Here is a 16,489-nt window from a genome sequence, read left to right as displayed (position 1 = left end):
AGCTGTTGTACATTTTCAGAGCTCCGCTGACGGCACTTGACACCAGCTGAGGATCCATCCCCAAATGTCCAACCCTCTGGGCTTGTCTTCACTACTGAGGTAGGTCGACCTAAGTTATGCTCCTCTAGCTACATGAATAACATAGCTGGAGTCGATGTAGCTTAGGTCGACTTACCCCGGTGCCTTCACTGCGCTCTCTAGTCGACTTCCCTTACTCTTCTCAGAGAGCTGGAGTGCCGGGGTCTACCGGAGCGTGCTCTGCTGTCGATTTAGCGGGTCGATTTAGGGGGTCTAGTGAAGACCCCCACTGCATCAGGTGCAGCGACGTTGATCCCCTCATAGTGAAGACCAGCCCTCAGAGTTGCTTTCCTGAGAGTAAAACAGCTTTCTGGTGGAGAGGCCGAACGCTGTGATGGGAAGGGGAAAGCCTTTTACAAAAGGCATTAGCCAAGCTACTCAATTTCATGTCTGTTAATTCTTTAAAACAGCACCCAGTGCCTGAGCCTCGAATGTAGCCCCAGCACCTGTGTCATTTACCTACTCACGTGGCCCGAACGATGAGAATCCTCATTGCTCCAAAAGGAGGGCTGCAAATGTCTCAATGTCAGTATGGTGGTCTCTGAGCAAACCCATTCGCAGCACACCCAGAACACTGCCTGTCTGAACTTCTGACACCCAGTGGAAGCATGTGAGAAATTCAGAGTTCAGGGCACGTAACTGGGTTACCCAGATGAAGAAGAGCCTGAGCCTGGCCACCCCATCAGCTGAGGGTGCACAGCTTCCATTAGTGGCAGTGGGAATGGTGCATGCTCAGCGGGCAGAAGAACCTGGCCCAAGATGTTCAGATTCTAGCAGACCTGTTTCTGGAATGTTCTCCACATTTACACAGCCCGCTCGCCCGCTGCGTGAGCAAAATGGGAAAGGTCAGGCTTCAGGGCTGTCAACCTGTAGCATTAACCCTTTTGAGGCAATGCATTGTGAAACTTCTGGACCCTTTGTGACATGACCCTCAAAAATAGAACAACCACTTACAGTGAAAGTGCTGATTTTACTCTCCATTACTGTGGTGGTTTCAGTGAGACAGATAAATTAGGTAACTAATGTACAATACCAAAATACAATACTGCAGTCCTGAGTGCTGTAAACAAATTCTATTAGGGTAGAACAAATAAGAGCACAATACCTTTCATTTTGATTTTTTGTGTCTGCTTATCTCTACATCCCAGCTCTATTGAAAACTATTACAAACGCTGCATATAATTTTCACCATTTTGGAACACAGTTGTTTTTGAATCTCAGAAACAAGAATGTCTTTCTAAACTCCTCCGGCCTGTTCACACCTCCTGTGACCAAATCCCCTTCCTACAGAGCAACACCACCACCGTGTGTGGCAGAAGCTCATTCATTGGTTTACTTATGGACTTGTACTTTTGTTGTTCAGTACTAGTTGGAATAAACCTAAAATTAAAATTCTGTGTTTAAAAAGAATCGTAAAGCTCTGTTTTCTGTCAACACTGGTGAGAGTGGAAGCAAATGCAGAAGAAACACTTGATGTCTGAAGATGAACCACTGCTGGAGAAAAGAATTCCCTCTCACTCCCAGTGCAAGGATCCTAAGAGTCTCTCTGCTGGAGATCACAGGCAGGGAGAGTGTCTGCTTCCAATGGGAGTGTGAAGCCTTGTTGGATGCCAAAGCTTCATGCAACCATGTGGTCTGACAGATGCTGCAAGGAAGCTGCCCATATAGGACATTGTCCCTGATGCTGCAATTCCATTTTAGAGTCTTGTGCCAACTGCAGACCATTGTAGCTTGCTATAATATTGGCAAAATCCCTTTATTAAACCTACATTCATGGAGAGCAATGTGTACATAATTCCTTATTTTAATCTAGAATTCACATACGATTGCTAACAAAATATCACCCAAGTTTGCCCGTAACCAAATTTACACAAATTATGGAATAAAGGTCAACGAACAAGACACAGTCTAATTATTTGTATGCTCAATGACACTGACCTGGAATTGGGGTTTGGGGGAGAGTGTTTGCGGGGATCTGATCACTTTTTGCAGGAGATTTGTCTGCTTCCTTGCTGCTGTTGTGCACCCAGGTACAAGTGCGCACACAGCTCAAAAATCCAGCACATAAAATATCTGACTAATGTCTCAAGCCCTTTTTAAAACAATACTTCAGTTTTGCTGGGTAAGAAATTAGTTAACAGAGATTCATACACCATATCCTAATCATGGTTTGTAGAGCGAGTGATTTTTGCAGTGACATAAGAACAAATGTGACCGGTGTTCTTGTTCCTCTTGAGTATGGCTCTCCTTTGCCTCTCCTTTCTCTTCCTCCTTTTTTCCTCTCCATCTGTCAACATCCAAACAGAGTTAAAATTCAAGAATTCTGCTATTCTTTGTTTCTGGACTTGAGTCCACTAACATAGACAGAACTATGGATGTTGAAGGAGTTCAGCAGAAGACACTCTGATGATATTTTAAAATGGAAAAGCTACAGAACAGTGAGGGAGAGGTACTGTTCCCTACAAATCTGAACATATGGGATATAAGTAAAACCTACCAGCTCTGGGACATATCTGAAAAACTTCTGGAGAAAGATGAATGAGCCTCATGACTCAACAGGGGATGAGGGGAGGCCAATTATGCATTTTACATGACATGAACAAGTATACCTGAGAGTGCTTATTATCTGATTGTTTTGATACATCTATTTCTGTCTCGCTAAATCTTTGGGTGGCAGTTTTTAGTGTTGGTTCCATTAATTACTGATTTTACTTGATTAGAGTAGTTATGTGATGCATGGTAATTTCAGTTTTTCTTAACATCTGCAGAACTTTCTTCAGCTTTGGAACCTAATAAAGGTGACCATTTTTTTTTGCAACAGGCCATTCGGCTTTGTGTATTGATCTCTGATCTCTCATAGAAGGAAATCTTAGAACATTATTGTGCTTTGGATTACCTACCTTTAGTTATAACCAGTTCCTGGTTCTAAGCCAGGAAGGAGACTGTTCAGGTCTGCTTCTGGCTCCACCATGTATTACAGCATCTAGGACTGGGCAGTGTCTTTGGCAGATCCCTATATGGGTACTAAAAATACATTGGGGCACCCATCCTTAGCTTAACCAAGCCTGCCTTCACTTGGGTCCAATGGAGCAGTTGGCCCAGCATTTCACAAGGTCTCAGTAAATACACCATGTACTACAGCATCTAGGACTGGGCAGTGTCTTTGGCAGATCCCTATATGGGTACTAAAAATACATTGGGGCACCCATCCTTAGCTTAACCAAGCCTGCCTTGGAACCAGTAGAGCACTTGGGTCCAATGGAGCAGTTGGCCCAGCATTTCACAAGGTCTCAGTAAATACAGCTTTGATTCCTCCCATCTTGGCAGGAACAGCTTCAGCTAAGGGTTAAGCCATCCATCACCTACACTTAGTGGTGTGAGAGGTTTGTTTTCTGGCCACATTGTGACTGTGATTTGTCACCTATCAGACACTGTGGACAGTAAGATAGTATAGCCAGAGCATTTCAGCCAATGCCACACTAACTCCCTGAGATTCATCCTATTCGCCTCTGGGGTCCAGAACTCTTTCCAATTTCCAGAAGTATTCCATGGGTGCACCCCCTTCTGTTCCATAGTCACATAATCAGTAAAACTCAACCTTACCGCTGGGCAGCAAGTGTTCCATTCCATGTCTAGCTGCCGTGGCTATTCTTCCTGAATGGTTCAGTGTCTGTGTATAGACCAGACCCTCGGTAGAATTTGCAAATTATACAAAATTACTAAAGATAGGTTATACCCAGGCAGACCACGAAGAGCTACAAAAGGATCTCTCAAAACTGGGTGACTGGGCAACAAAATGGCAGATGAAATTTAATGTTGATAAATGCAAAGTAATGCACATTGGAAAGCATAATCCCAACTATACATATAAAAGGATGGGGTTTAAATTAGTTGTTACCACTCAAGAAAGAGATCTTGGAGTCATTGTGGATAGTTCTCTGAAAACATCCACTCAATGCGCAGCGGGAGTCAAAAAAGAGAACAGAATGCGGGGAATAATTAAGAAAGGGATAGATAATAGGACAGAAAATATCATGTTGCATCTATATAAATCCATGGTACGCCCACATCTTGAATACTGCGTGCAGATGTTGTCACCCCATCTCAAAAAAGAAATAGTGGAATTGGAAAAGGTTCAGAAAAGGGCAACAAAAATTATTAGGGGTATGGAACAGCTTCCATATGAGGAGATGTTTCAGAGTAACAGCCGTGTTAGTCTGTATTCGCAAAAAGAAAAGGAGTACTTGTGGCACCTTAGAGACTAACCGATAAGACTGGGACTTTTCAGCTTGGAAAAGATACGGCTAAGGGGAGATATGATTGAGGGCTATAAAATCATGACTGGTGTAGAGAAAGTAGATAAGGAAGTGCTGTTTACTACTTCTCATAACACAAGAACTAGGGATCACCAAATGAAATTAATAGGCAGCAGGTTTAAACCAAATAAAAGGAAGTATTTCTTCACACAATGCACAGTCAATCTGTGGAACTCCTTGCCAGAGGATGTTGTGAAGGCCAAGACCATAACAGGGTTCAAAAAAGAACTAGATAAATTCATGGAGGATAGGTCCATCAACGGCTCTTAGCCAGAATGGACAGGGATGGTGTCCCTAGTCTCTGTCTGCCAGAAGCTGAGAATGAGCAACGGGATGGATCACTTGATGATTACCTGTTCTGTTCATTCCCCCTGGGGCACCTGGCATTGGCCACTGTCAGGATACAGGATACTGGGCTTGATGGACCTTTGGTCTGACCCAGTAGGGCCATTCTTATGTTCTTATATTAACTTTTGGGGCACAGTGATTTTCCTAGTGGTCGAGGCAGTCAACCATATGGAGCATCTGGGCTAACCCACTCCTTCCCCTAGGAATAAGGACTCGAGGAGACTAACCTTCTTCGGTAGAAAAATTTATTCGTCCTCAAGTTTCCAGCTGAGGGTGGCAAACCACCAAGTCCTGGTGGGCAGATATGACTTCAGTTTGTGGGGCTCAATGCCAACGTTTGTGGACTCCCTCCAGGAGCATGAGAGGAAGGAGTTTAAGGCCCTGGTAGAGGAGGGCACAGCTGCCACCACAGCAGCCCTTCAGGCAGCCTCAGATGCCACGGATACGGGCTGCAAAAACTATGGCCTCTGCAGTGTCCATGAGAAGGGCATTGTGGCTCCTGTTATCTGGGTTGTCCAGCGAGGCACAGAGCTCCCTGCAGGACCTCCCATTCGACACCAAGGCCCTGTTCACGGAACAAACAGACGTGAAGTTACACAGTCTCAGGGATTCCCACACGACATTAAAGGCTCTTGGTCTCTATGTCCCGGCCCCGGCCAGGACCAAGTTCAAGCTGCAGCAGGCCCCAAGTCAGGCCACCGACTCCAGATACGAGCCCCTTAAAAAAAATCAGGAGACTATAAGAAGCTCCCACAGTGGCAGTCTCGGCCTGGGCCCTCCAAGGACAAGCAGGTGGGTAAGTGTCAGTTTTGATGGGACGCCCAGGGACGACTTACCAATTTGTACCAGGGATCCACCCGACCTACCTTTCTCCAACCATCTATGTACTTTCCTCCCAGATTTCAGAGTGGTAGCCGTGTTAGTCCGTATCAGCAAAACGAATGAGGAGGACTTGTGGCACCTTGGAGACTAGCAAATTTATTTGATCATAAGTTTTCATGGGCTAAAACCCACTTCATTGGATGCCTGCAGTGGAAAATACAGTAGGAAGATGTGTATATATACACAGAGAACATGAACAAATGCATGTTGCCATACCCACTATAACGAGCATGATCAATTAAGGTGGGCTATTCTCAACAGGAGAAAAAAAAACCTTTTGTAGTGATAATCAGGATGGCCCATTTCCAACAGTTGATAAGAAGGTGTGAGTAACAGTAGGGGGAAAAATAAACATGGGGAAATAGTTTTACTGTGTGTAATGACCCATCCACTCACAGTCTTTATTCAAGCCTAATTTAATGGTGTCCAGTTTGCAAATTAATTCCAATTCAGCAGTCTCTCGTTGGAATCTGTTTTTGAAGGTTTTTTTGTTGTAATATTGCAATTTTTAGGTCTGTAATCGAGTGACCAGGGAGGTTGAAGTGTTGTCTGACTGGTTTTTGAATGTTATAATTCTTGACGTCTGATTTGTGTCCATTTATTCTTTGGACACAAATAAATGGACACATCATATCTCTCAATTACAGACCTAAAAGTCGCAATATTACAACAACAAAAAAACTTCAAAAACAGACTCCAAGGAGAGACTGCTGAATTGGAATTAATTTGCAAACTGGATACAATTAAATTAGGCTTGAATAAAGACTGGGAGTGGATGGGTCATTACACACAGTAAAACTGTTTCCCCTTGTTTATTTCCCCCTACACACACTGTTACTCTCACCTTGTCAACTGCTGGAAATGGGCCATCCTGATTCTCACTACAAAGGTTTTTTTTCTCCTGCTGATAATTGCCTACCTTAGACTCCTAGAATATCGGCATTGGCAGGGACCGCAGGGGCAGTGGAGGTGGTACCGGCGGAGTTCAGATACAAAGGGTTCTACTCCCACTATTTCCTTATCCCGAAGGCCAAGGGGGGCTCAGGCCCACCCTGGACCTGTGAGGCCTGAACCAGTACATGGTAAAGCTCAAGCTTCACATGGTCTCTCTGGCCTCCATCATTCCCACCCTGGATCCCGGAGACTGGTACGCCGCCCTCGATCTCCAGGACGCGTACTTCCACATTCACATATTCGAGGGCCACAGGCGTTTCCTCCACTTCATGGTAGGACAGGAACACTACCAGTTCACCGTCCTCCTGTTTAGCCTCTCAACGGCTCCCAAGGTCTTCACAAAGTGTATGTCTATGGTAGCGGCCTATCTCAGGCATCGTGGGGTCCAGATTTTTCCCTACCTCGACGACTGGCTGGTCAAAGGCAGCTCCAGATCACAGGTACAGGACCACGTAGCGCTCCTCCTGTCCACATGCACCACACTGGGGCTGCTGGTAAACAGCCCCAAACCCCCATTGCAGCGAATAGCATTCATTGGTGCGATTCTCGACGCAACATCGGCCAGAGCCTCCCTCCCACTGGACAGGTTCGACACCTTGAGGGAGCTCATCGGTGTGGTCACAAGGTTTCCCGTGATGACCACCAGGGCATGCCTCCAACTCCTGGGCCATATGTCAGTGTGCACGTATGCCTCAACCACTGCCAACCCGTCTGGCCACTGCCAACCCGCCCGGACCTTGTCTATCAGGACCAAAGTTGCTGCCTCCACCCCAACCTAGCAGCCTTCCACCGCATGGCAGTGTTGCTCAGTGGTTAGGCCAGGAGGAGAGGACCTGCTTGGAGAGAGTCCAGCGTGTCCTCCTGGAGAGCAGGAGGCTCTCCACACGCCAGGCCTAACTGGCAAAATGGTCTCGGTTTTCCCAGTGGCTGCCCCGATCCATCTTATTCTGGATTACCACCTCCATCTCAGAGCCCAGGGCCTAGCGCCATCAGAGTGCATCTGGCAGCTATATCAGCCTTCCACCCGCCAGTACAGGGCCACACAATATTCTCTCATGCCATGACCAGTTGAGTCCTTAAGGGCTTGGACCACCTCTTTCCTTATGTTAGACCCCCCGGTCACTCAGTGGGACCTGAACTTGGTTCTGGCCTGGCTAACAGGACCTCCATTTGAGCCCCTTGCTACATGCTCCTGGTCCCACCTCTTCGGGAAAGTAGCCTTTCTTGTAGCAATCACATCTGCTAGAATGGTCTCGGAGCTCCGAGCCCTGACCTCTGAACCCCTGTACACCGTGTTTGCCGGGGGGGGAATAGCTCAGTGGTTTAAGCATTGGCCTGCTACACCCAGGGTTGTGAGTTCAGTCCTTGAAGGGGCCATTTAGGGATCGGGAGAGTTTGGGATTGGTCCTGCTTTGAGCAGGGGGTTGGACTAGATGACTTCCTGAGGTCCCTTCCAACCCTGATATTCTATGGTTCTATGATAAGGTCCAGCTCCACCCACACCCTTAGTTCCTCCTTAAGGCAGTCTCCGCCTATCATATGGGCCAGGACATCTCCCTGCCGGTCCTCTGCCCCAACCCCACCCGTCTAGTGAGGAGCGCCGCCTCCACATGCTAGATATGAGAGGGGCCCTGGCTTTTTACCTAGAATGGATTAAACCGTTCAGGAAGTCTACACAGCTGTTCATCACAACGGCCGAATGCATGAAGGGCCAGTCTCCACTCAACGGCTCTCCAGCTATTCACTTCCTGTATCCGTACTTGTTTCGACCTGTCTCGACAAGGGCGCAAGCCTCATGGGCTGCCTTTCTGGCTCATGTCCCTATTCAGGACATTTGTAAGGCTGCCAGGTGGTCGTCGGTCAACACAGTCATCTCGCGTTATGCGATAGTCTCCCAGGCCAGGGAGGATGCCGGGTTCGGCAGGGCAGTGCTCAGTCCCGAGTGTCTGTGAACTCCTACCCACCTCCAACAGATTTAGCTTGGAATCATGTATTGTGGAATACACATGAGCAAGCAGTAAAAGAAAAGACATCTCAAAGAGCACCAGCTACGGAAAAGGCAACTGCGTTGCTCATGTCCTTTCCACAACCCGCCCTCCTTCCCCTCTGTTGGAGTTGTCCGGTAAGAAGGAGCTGAGGGTGTGGGGAGTGTGCAGCGCCCCTTATACCGGGCCAGGGAGCTGCCACTCCAGGGGTCGCTAGGGGCGCTCCCCTACGGGTACTGCTTGGGGAAAAACTTCCAGCACCGGTGCACAGGGGGAGCACGCACACCTACTGTGGAATGGACACGAGCAACACATCTCAAAGAACACCAGTTACAGAAAAGGGAACTGTCTTTTATCGCCCCTCTCTGCACCCAGTCCTACAGTCTTCTGCCTTTTGTCCGCCAGCCAGCAGCCATTGATGCCCCAGTAAGCACAGTGCAGAATCTGGAGAAGACGCTGCAAAGCCTCTGCTCAAGTGGTGTCATGACTTGCAAATGGACACATGGGAAGCTGATGCAGCAGGGAGGGTGGAATGGGGACAAGGATGTTGTGGCTGCTTAAGGATAGGCCTGAGCGGGCCATGGAGGAGGGGGAAGGTACCCCATCACATGTCACGACACGGGGGGAGAGCAGCTCTGCAGCCCCAGTGCTTCCCCTCGTTGGGTGGGGAGTGGGCCCAGCCTCTTCTCTCCACCTTCCTGCAAGCCTGTAAGGTGGCCCAGCAACAGGGCGTGGACAAGGGGCCACCAAGGCACCAGTCACAGGTCAGTCCCTGCTGTGCTGGGGCATCAGTGCCCCTTGCTCGGAGCAGACGGTCAGGGGCCAGCGTTGCTCCTGGAGTGGAACATGCCCATGTTGACAATGGTGTCTGTGCCTTTCCTCTGGGCGGAAAGTGTGCAGGGCTCCGACCTACCCCTCCACCTTCAGTGCTAGCTGGTTCTTACCGCTGTGGGCAAAAGAGCCCAAGGTTTCCACAGTCACCAGTTCCCCTCGCAGCTTTGCGGAAAGTGAATTTCAGGCACGTGCACAGGAATTCGCAGCTAGAGTGTAACTGGGCCCGTGCACGACTCCTGGCCAAGAAGGGCTCGGGGAAGCTGAGAAGGACCAAACCAGAGAAGCTACCAGTCCTAGCACCTAAATACCACAGCTCTGCCCATGTGCCATGCAGCTGGGGGAGCACACCTACAACGTCCCTGGGGAATAAACCTCAGGGACACATCCCAGGCTGCTCCTGGCCCTGCTGCACACAGAAAGGCCGTGTTCGGTGACCAGCCAGCCGGGCAGGCTCCATGCTGTTCCAGCAGTGCCATTCCGGCCACGCTGCTCAGCGTATGAGTGTTCATAAAGGTGACGCCATAACCCCTGCTTTTCCCACAGCTTATCATGCTGCCGTTTTCCATGTGCCATTAACTCCCCTTTTCCGCCCAGTGCTTCTAAAGTAGCCTGTGAACAAGACGAAGGATTGGTCTCAGCACTCCCCAGGCTGCCGACCCTGGTTTCCTCTCCCACATCCCACCGCTTGCAGGGCTGAGCTAGCGACTAATCTGGCCGCTCCAGTTTGGTGCCTACAGGGTTGTCTACACACCCGTGCCCCAGTTTAGTTAAACTGATACAAGCTGTGTAGTTGTTTCAAATGGGTGATTTCCGTTTAGCGCAAACCAACTCATAATTAACTTAAGCTAAATTAAAGTAAGCCTAGTGTGAGCTGAAATAATGATCAGTGTAGCCTTTTGCACTGCTTTAACTGTATCAATTCCTCTTCTCCCTTACCACTAGTGTAAACCAAGCTCCACGGGTGCCCATCAGGCAGCTCGGAGGCTGTGGTGGTCTTTCCACAGCTGAAGGGCCGTGGGGGGAGTAGCAGAACTGCTCACAGCTGTGTCGTAAGCAGCTTTCCACCGGCCATCCCAATGACTCAGGGCCGGCTTCTGTGGCAGGGCTGAGCTCTGCCCTTGTCTGCTCTGGCCCGGCTGCACTCCCTGTCAGCGATGGGGTGCTGTTGGAGGTCAGGGTGTGAATAACTACAACTAACCATGTAACTGATTAAAATTCTATCAGTTACATAGTTAAACGTTTAACCGGGGAACTGGGGGTGCTGCAGCACCCTCACGTTTTAGGTGGGGCTCCACTGGGGATTGAGGCTGCTGGCCCCACGCCCAGGGCTCTGCTACCTACAGCCGGGTCCCGGCCCAGTGCAAGTGAGTGAGGGTGGGGGAGAGCGAGCCACCGAGGGAGGGGGAACGTAGTGAGTGGGGGGTGGGTCCTTGGGGAAGGGGTGGGGCTAGGGTGTTCGGTTTTGTGCCAACAGAAAGTTGGCAACCCCACTGCTGCCCCCCCCCAACCCGGGGCTCTGCACAGCGGAGAGATAGGACCCCGGCCTCAGGCAGCAGAGCCCTGGACATGGAATGGCAGCTGGGACCCCAGGCACACCGGGATGCCAGGCGTGGGGCAGCAGCTGGGACCCCGGGCACGCCTGGATGCCAGGCGTGGGGCGGCAGCTGGGACCCTGGGCGGAGTTTAATCATTCACAAAAACTGATAAGTATCAAGAGTATCAGTTAACCAGTTAAACTTTGACATCCCTAGTTGAAGGGTGATATCTGCAGCAGCCTCCAGGGGACTAAATCCTCGGGAGGGAAGCAGGCTAATCTCCAGCGCTAGACAGCCATAGCCCTTGAGAAAGTTGTCCCTGGTTTCCTCTGCCACCTGTAGGGCCAGTTCTTACTCCCCTCGTGCAAGGAGCAGGTGGGGAAAACGCAGCTGTGTGCTCATCACCTGTGCCTCTGGCCTGGGCTGCTAGCAGGGAAAATAAACCCTCCCACCCCCTGCCCCTGGCCAATGCTGGAGCTGATTGCGAAGGATTGGATGCTTGCTCAGCTGGATTCTCAGACTGGACCCCTGACTTGTGAGCCAGAGTTCGAGTTACGAAAGCCTCACCCTCTGCCACTGTTCCCTATGCATCAGCATTTCATCATCCCAGCTGGCACAACGGGCCTTCAGGCAGGGGCTGGCCAGCTGGAGTGTCATAGAATAGACAGGTTTCAGAGCAGCAGCCGTGTCAGTCTGCAGCCGTAAAAAGAACAGGAGGACTTGTGGCACCTTAGAGACTAACCAATTTGTTAGAGCATAAGCTTTCGTGAGCTACAGCTCACTTCATCGGATGCATGCCGTGGAAAATACAGTGAGGAGATTTATATACACACAGAACATGAAACAGTGGGTGTTACCATACACACTGTAACCAGAGTGATCAGTTAAGGTGAGCTGTTACCAGCAGGAGAGCGGAGGGGGAAACCTTTTGCAGTGATAATCAAGGTGGGCCATTTCCAGCAGTTGACAAAAACATCTGAGGAACGGTGTGGGGAGGGGGAATAAACATGGGGAAATAGTTTTACTTTGTGTCATGACCCATCCACTCCCAGTCTCTATTCAAGCCTAAATTAATTGTATCCAGTTTGCAAATTAAGTCCAATTCAGCAGTCTCTCCTTGGAGTCTGGTTTTGAAGTTTTTTTGTTGAAGAATTGCCACTTTTAGAACCAGAGAGATTGAAGTGTTCAGTGACTAGTTTTTGAATGTTATAATTCTTGACGTCTGACAGACATTTCTGATCTACTTACACATTTGGAGTTTCAGATAAGTAGGGCTGAAGTAGGATTTGATGTTTGTTCATACTTTTGTTTTAAAGCTGCTTAAAGCATCGCTGCTCTGTGTCTCCCCTCTTTCCCGGAGAACCACAACACACAGACAAAGGGAAGTTTTTTCCCCATTTTAAAAAGTTCTAGCCCTCCCATTGGCTCTTTTGGTCAGGTGCCCACTCCTTTCCCTTTACCTGGGGAACTTTAACCCCTAACAGGTTAAGCAGCCACCAAGTTATAGCTAACTGGCTGGCTGCATGTCCCTAAAAGGGACCCTCCCCGCCCCCGCTCTTCATTTATCATAGCAGCTAAGGACTGGGCTGGATTGGAGGGGGCTGCCTGGCAAATAGGGGTTCAGAGCTGGCAGCAGGAGCAAGGGGGATTGGAGTTGACTGGGACACAGGGGGCTGTGTGAAAGCGGGGGGGGGGGGAATAAGAGAAAAGCTACATGGAAGTGGGTGACAGTGCTGGTATTTTTCTCCAAGCACCAGCTCCTGGAGCCAGGTGATTATGGGAATCTCGCTGCTCGCAGTTTAAAACAGCTGCTGTGTTGCGTGAGTGCAGAGCAAGGATTGACCCTGGGCTTAGAAACCAGGAGGCAAATGAACCAGCCCAGCACTGCTTACTGGTGTTTAACTCATGATTTTTAGTCCAATATCAGGAGGAATAGCTCAGTGGTTTGAGCATTGGCCGGCTAAACCCAGGGTTGTGAGTTCAATCCTTGAGGGGGCCATTTAGGGATTGGTCCTGCTTTAAGCAGGGGGTTGGACTAGATGACCTCCTGAGGTCCCTTCCAACCCTGATATTCTATGATTGTTTGTGGCCTGATGTGTGGCCCTTAACTGCTTGGGGCTGGTCAGGCCTAAGAGCCCAGGGCAGGCGATGCCTTCCACCACTCCTGGAAGGCCCAGAGCCGCTTCCTGGGAGGGATGAATGAGAGGGACCTGCTTGTTCTGCCCATTAACCATCACCCAGCTCCCCACTGCCCCCTCCCCCATTTGAGAGCGCACTGCCAGGGATGTGGTCTGCTCCCTGCAGTGACACAGGCTCTGTGCACCAGGGGTGTGCCCTCTGCTGCGTTAAGCTTCAGCTGCCCTTGTTGGGGCAGGTGTCTGTCTATGAGGTGGCATTAGGGTGAGCACCCGCCACCCCTGGATTTTGGACAAGCTGCTTTGTGCCTCAGTTTCCCCACCCATGTCTAAGGTCTAATGCCCATGTCCCTGGCATGACAGGCTGTATTCATCAGTGGCTGCAGTGTGCTGGAAATATACTGCAGCATTTACCAGGGTGCTGGCACCCCCATGAGAGACATTCCCTTGCTCCACAGTGCTGCCGCAGGGTTCCTCCGCCTGCGAGCACCCTGCCCCAGCCATTCCTGGCCTCCCCCCGACCAGGGCTGTTACTGGGGAGCTGGGATGTCTAGCACTGGCTTGGAGCGCTGGGTGTCTGTGCAGCATCCAGGGCTTGACTGGTGAACCTTTATCGGGGCTGCGACTATCCCTCAACGGGAGCCAGATCACAGGCGTCTGAAGGGAAGAAAGCCACTTTGGCCTCAGGCAGAAATGCGGACTTCTCCAGCCTGACCGGGGGAGGGATAGCTCAGTGGTTTGAGCATTGGCCTGCTAAACCCAGGGTTGTGAGTTCAATCCTTGAGGGGGCCATTTAGGGATCTGGAGCAAAAAATTGGGGATTGGTCCTGCTTTGAGAAGGGGGGTTGGACTCGATGACCTCCTGAGGTCCCTTCCAACCCTGATATTCTATGACCCTCCTGCTCCCAGTGCGGGCCCAGGGTTACTGCTCCTGCCAGCTCCCCCCAGCCAGTGCCCACTTTCCCCCCCTCCAGGAATGGCCCAGGCTCCCTGCACAAAAGGGGTTCATTTGGAGGCCTTGCAATAGGGTTTCTAATTTCTCCCAGTCTCATTCGGACTCGTGATTTTTGCACGTTCCTCCCTCTGCACCGGTCTCCTCAGCGCCCAGCCCCCGCACTGCCCCAAGAGGCCTCTGCCAAGCTGACCCCTGATTGCACTGGCTCTGGAGTAGCTCCAGCACCAGCCGGGCGGTAAACCCCCGGGAACGGTGCCTCAGACCCAGCCAGCCGGCCTGACACGCGCGGCCATGCAAACACGCGGCTAAGAGCTCCCGGGCCAGGCTGGGAAGGGGGAAGCGGCGCAGCCTGGAGCCCCGGCCCGCCTGGCCAATGTGCCTGTGGCAAGCATCTAGCACACGAACTCATCGCTTTGCTAAGCTGACTCTTCCCAGTCTTGCTAATTGCCCTGCTACGGCAGCTGGGCCGTGCCCCAAGCACGGGCATCACACGGCTTTGCGCCTTTTCCAGTTCTAACACAGGGCGTCAGTTGAGGGGACCAGGCCGGCAGGTAGTAGTCAAGGTTTTATAGCGGGGCAGCACACTCCTGTCTGCTTTTATTCACTCGCTCTTTCCCAGTGGGGCCTAACTTTCTGGTAGTGGGTTTGCCTGCTGCTCACCAGTGGCTGTTTTCAGGAAAATGCTCCCCGCTGACTGCAAGAGCTCTGGAGAGTTGGGATTAGTTTTTCCAGCATGCATTACTTTGCACTTAGCAACGCTGAAGTAAGTTCAGCTGCCATTTTTTGTTGCCCAGTCACCCACGTGCGTGAGAGCTCAGTTTTCGACTGAACCATCTTGAGTAATTGTCTATCGGCTACAAATTTTGCCACTTCACCGTTTACACCTTTTCCCAGACCATTTACGTATATGTCGAACAGCATGGGTCCCAGTACAGCTCTGGAGGGGACACCTCTCTTTCCACTGTGTTAGTTATACCCTTTGTTTCCTAGCATCTAACAAGTTACTGAGCCATGACAGACCTTCCCTCTTAGCCCATGACAGTTTACTTTGCTTAAGTGCCTTTAGAGAAGGACCTCTTCAAAGGCTTTCTGAAAATCCAAGTACATTAGATCACCTGGCTCATCTTCGGCCACAGGCTTATTGTTATTATTATTCTGTTAAGCTTGGCTTAACAGTGAAATCTTTGCTGATCTTAAACACAAAAAAGAAGCTTACAAGAAGTGGAAGATTGGACAAAGGACCAGGGAAGAGTATAAAAATATTGCTCGGGAATGCAGGAGTGAAATCAGGAAGGCCAAATCACACCTGGAGTTGCAGCTAGCAAGAGATGTTAAGAGTAACAAGAAGGGTTTCTTCAGGTATGTTAGCAGCAAGAAGAAAGTCAAGGAAAGTGTGGGCCCCTTACTGAATGAGGGAGGCAACCTAGTGACAGAGGATGTGGAAAAAGCTAATGTACTCAATGCTTTTTTTGCCTCTGTCTTCACAAACAAGGTCAGCTCCCAGACAACTGCACTGGGCAGCACAGCATGGGGAGGAGGTGACCAGCCCTCTGTGGAGAAAGAAGTGGTTCGGGACGATTTAGAAAAGCTGGACGAGCACAAGTCCATGGGGCCGGATGCGCTGCATCCGAGAGTGTGAAAGGAGTTGGCGGATGTGATTGCAGAGCCATTGGCCATTATCTTTGAAAACTCGTGGCGATCGGGGGAAGTCCCGGATGACTGGAAAAAGGCTAATGTAGTGTCCATCTTTAGAAAAGGGAAGAAGGAGGATCCTGGGAACTACAGACCAGTCAGCCTCACCTCAGTCCCTGGAAAAATCATGGAGCAGGTCCTCAAGGAATCAATTCTAAAGCACTTAGAGGAGAGGAAAGTGATCAGGAACAGCCAGCATGGATTCACCAAGGGCAAGTCATGCCTGACTAATCTAATTGCCTTCTATGACGAGATAACTGGCTCTGTGGATGAGGGGAAAGCGGTGGATGTGTTGTTCCTTGACTTTAGCAAAGCTTTTGACATGGTCTCCCACAATATTCTTGTCAGCAAGTTAAAGAAGTATGGGCTGGATGAATGGACTATAAGGTGGATAGAAAGTTGGCTAGATTGTCAGGCTCAATGGGTAGTGATCAATGGCTCCATGTCTAGTTGGTAGCCGGTATCAAGTGGAGTGCCCCAGGGGTCGGTCCTGGGGCCGGTTTTGTTCAATATCTTCATAAATGATCTGGAGGATGGTGTGGATTGCACCCTCAGCAAGTTTGCAGATGACACTAAACTGGGAGGAGAGGTAGATACGCTGGAGAGTAGGGACAGGATAAAGAGGGACCTAGACAAATTAAAGGATTGGGCCAAAAGAAATCTGATGAGGTTCAACAAGGATAAGTGCAGGGTCCTGCACTTAGGACGGAAGAACCCAATGCACAGCTACAGACTAGGGACCGAATGGCTAGGCAGCAGTTCTGCAGAAAAGGAC

Source organism: Lepidochelys kempii, chromosome 4 (assembly GCF_965140285.1).
Source record: "Lepidochelys kempii isolate rLepKem1 chromosome 4, rLepKem1.hap1, whole genome shotgun sequence".
Taxonomy (NCBI): domain Eukaryota; kingdom Metazoa; phylum Chordata; order Testudines; family Cheloniidae; genus Lepidochelys; species Lepidochelys kempii.
The sequence above is the reverse complement of the archived record's forward strand: the minus strand, read 5'-3'. Positions refer to the sequence as shown.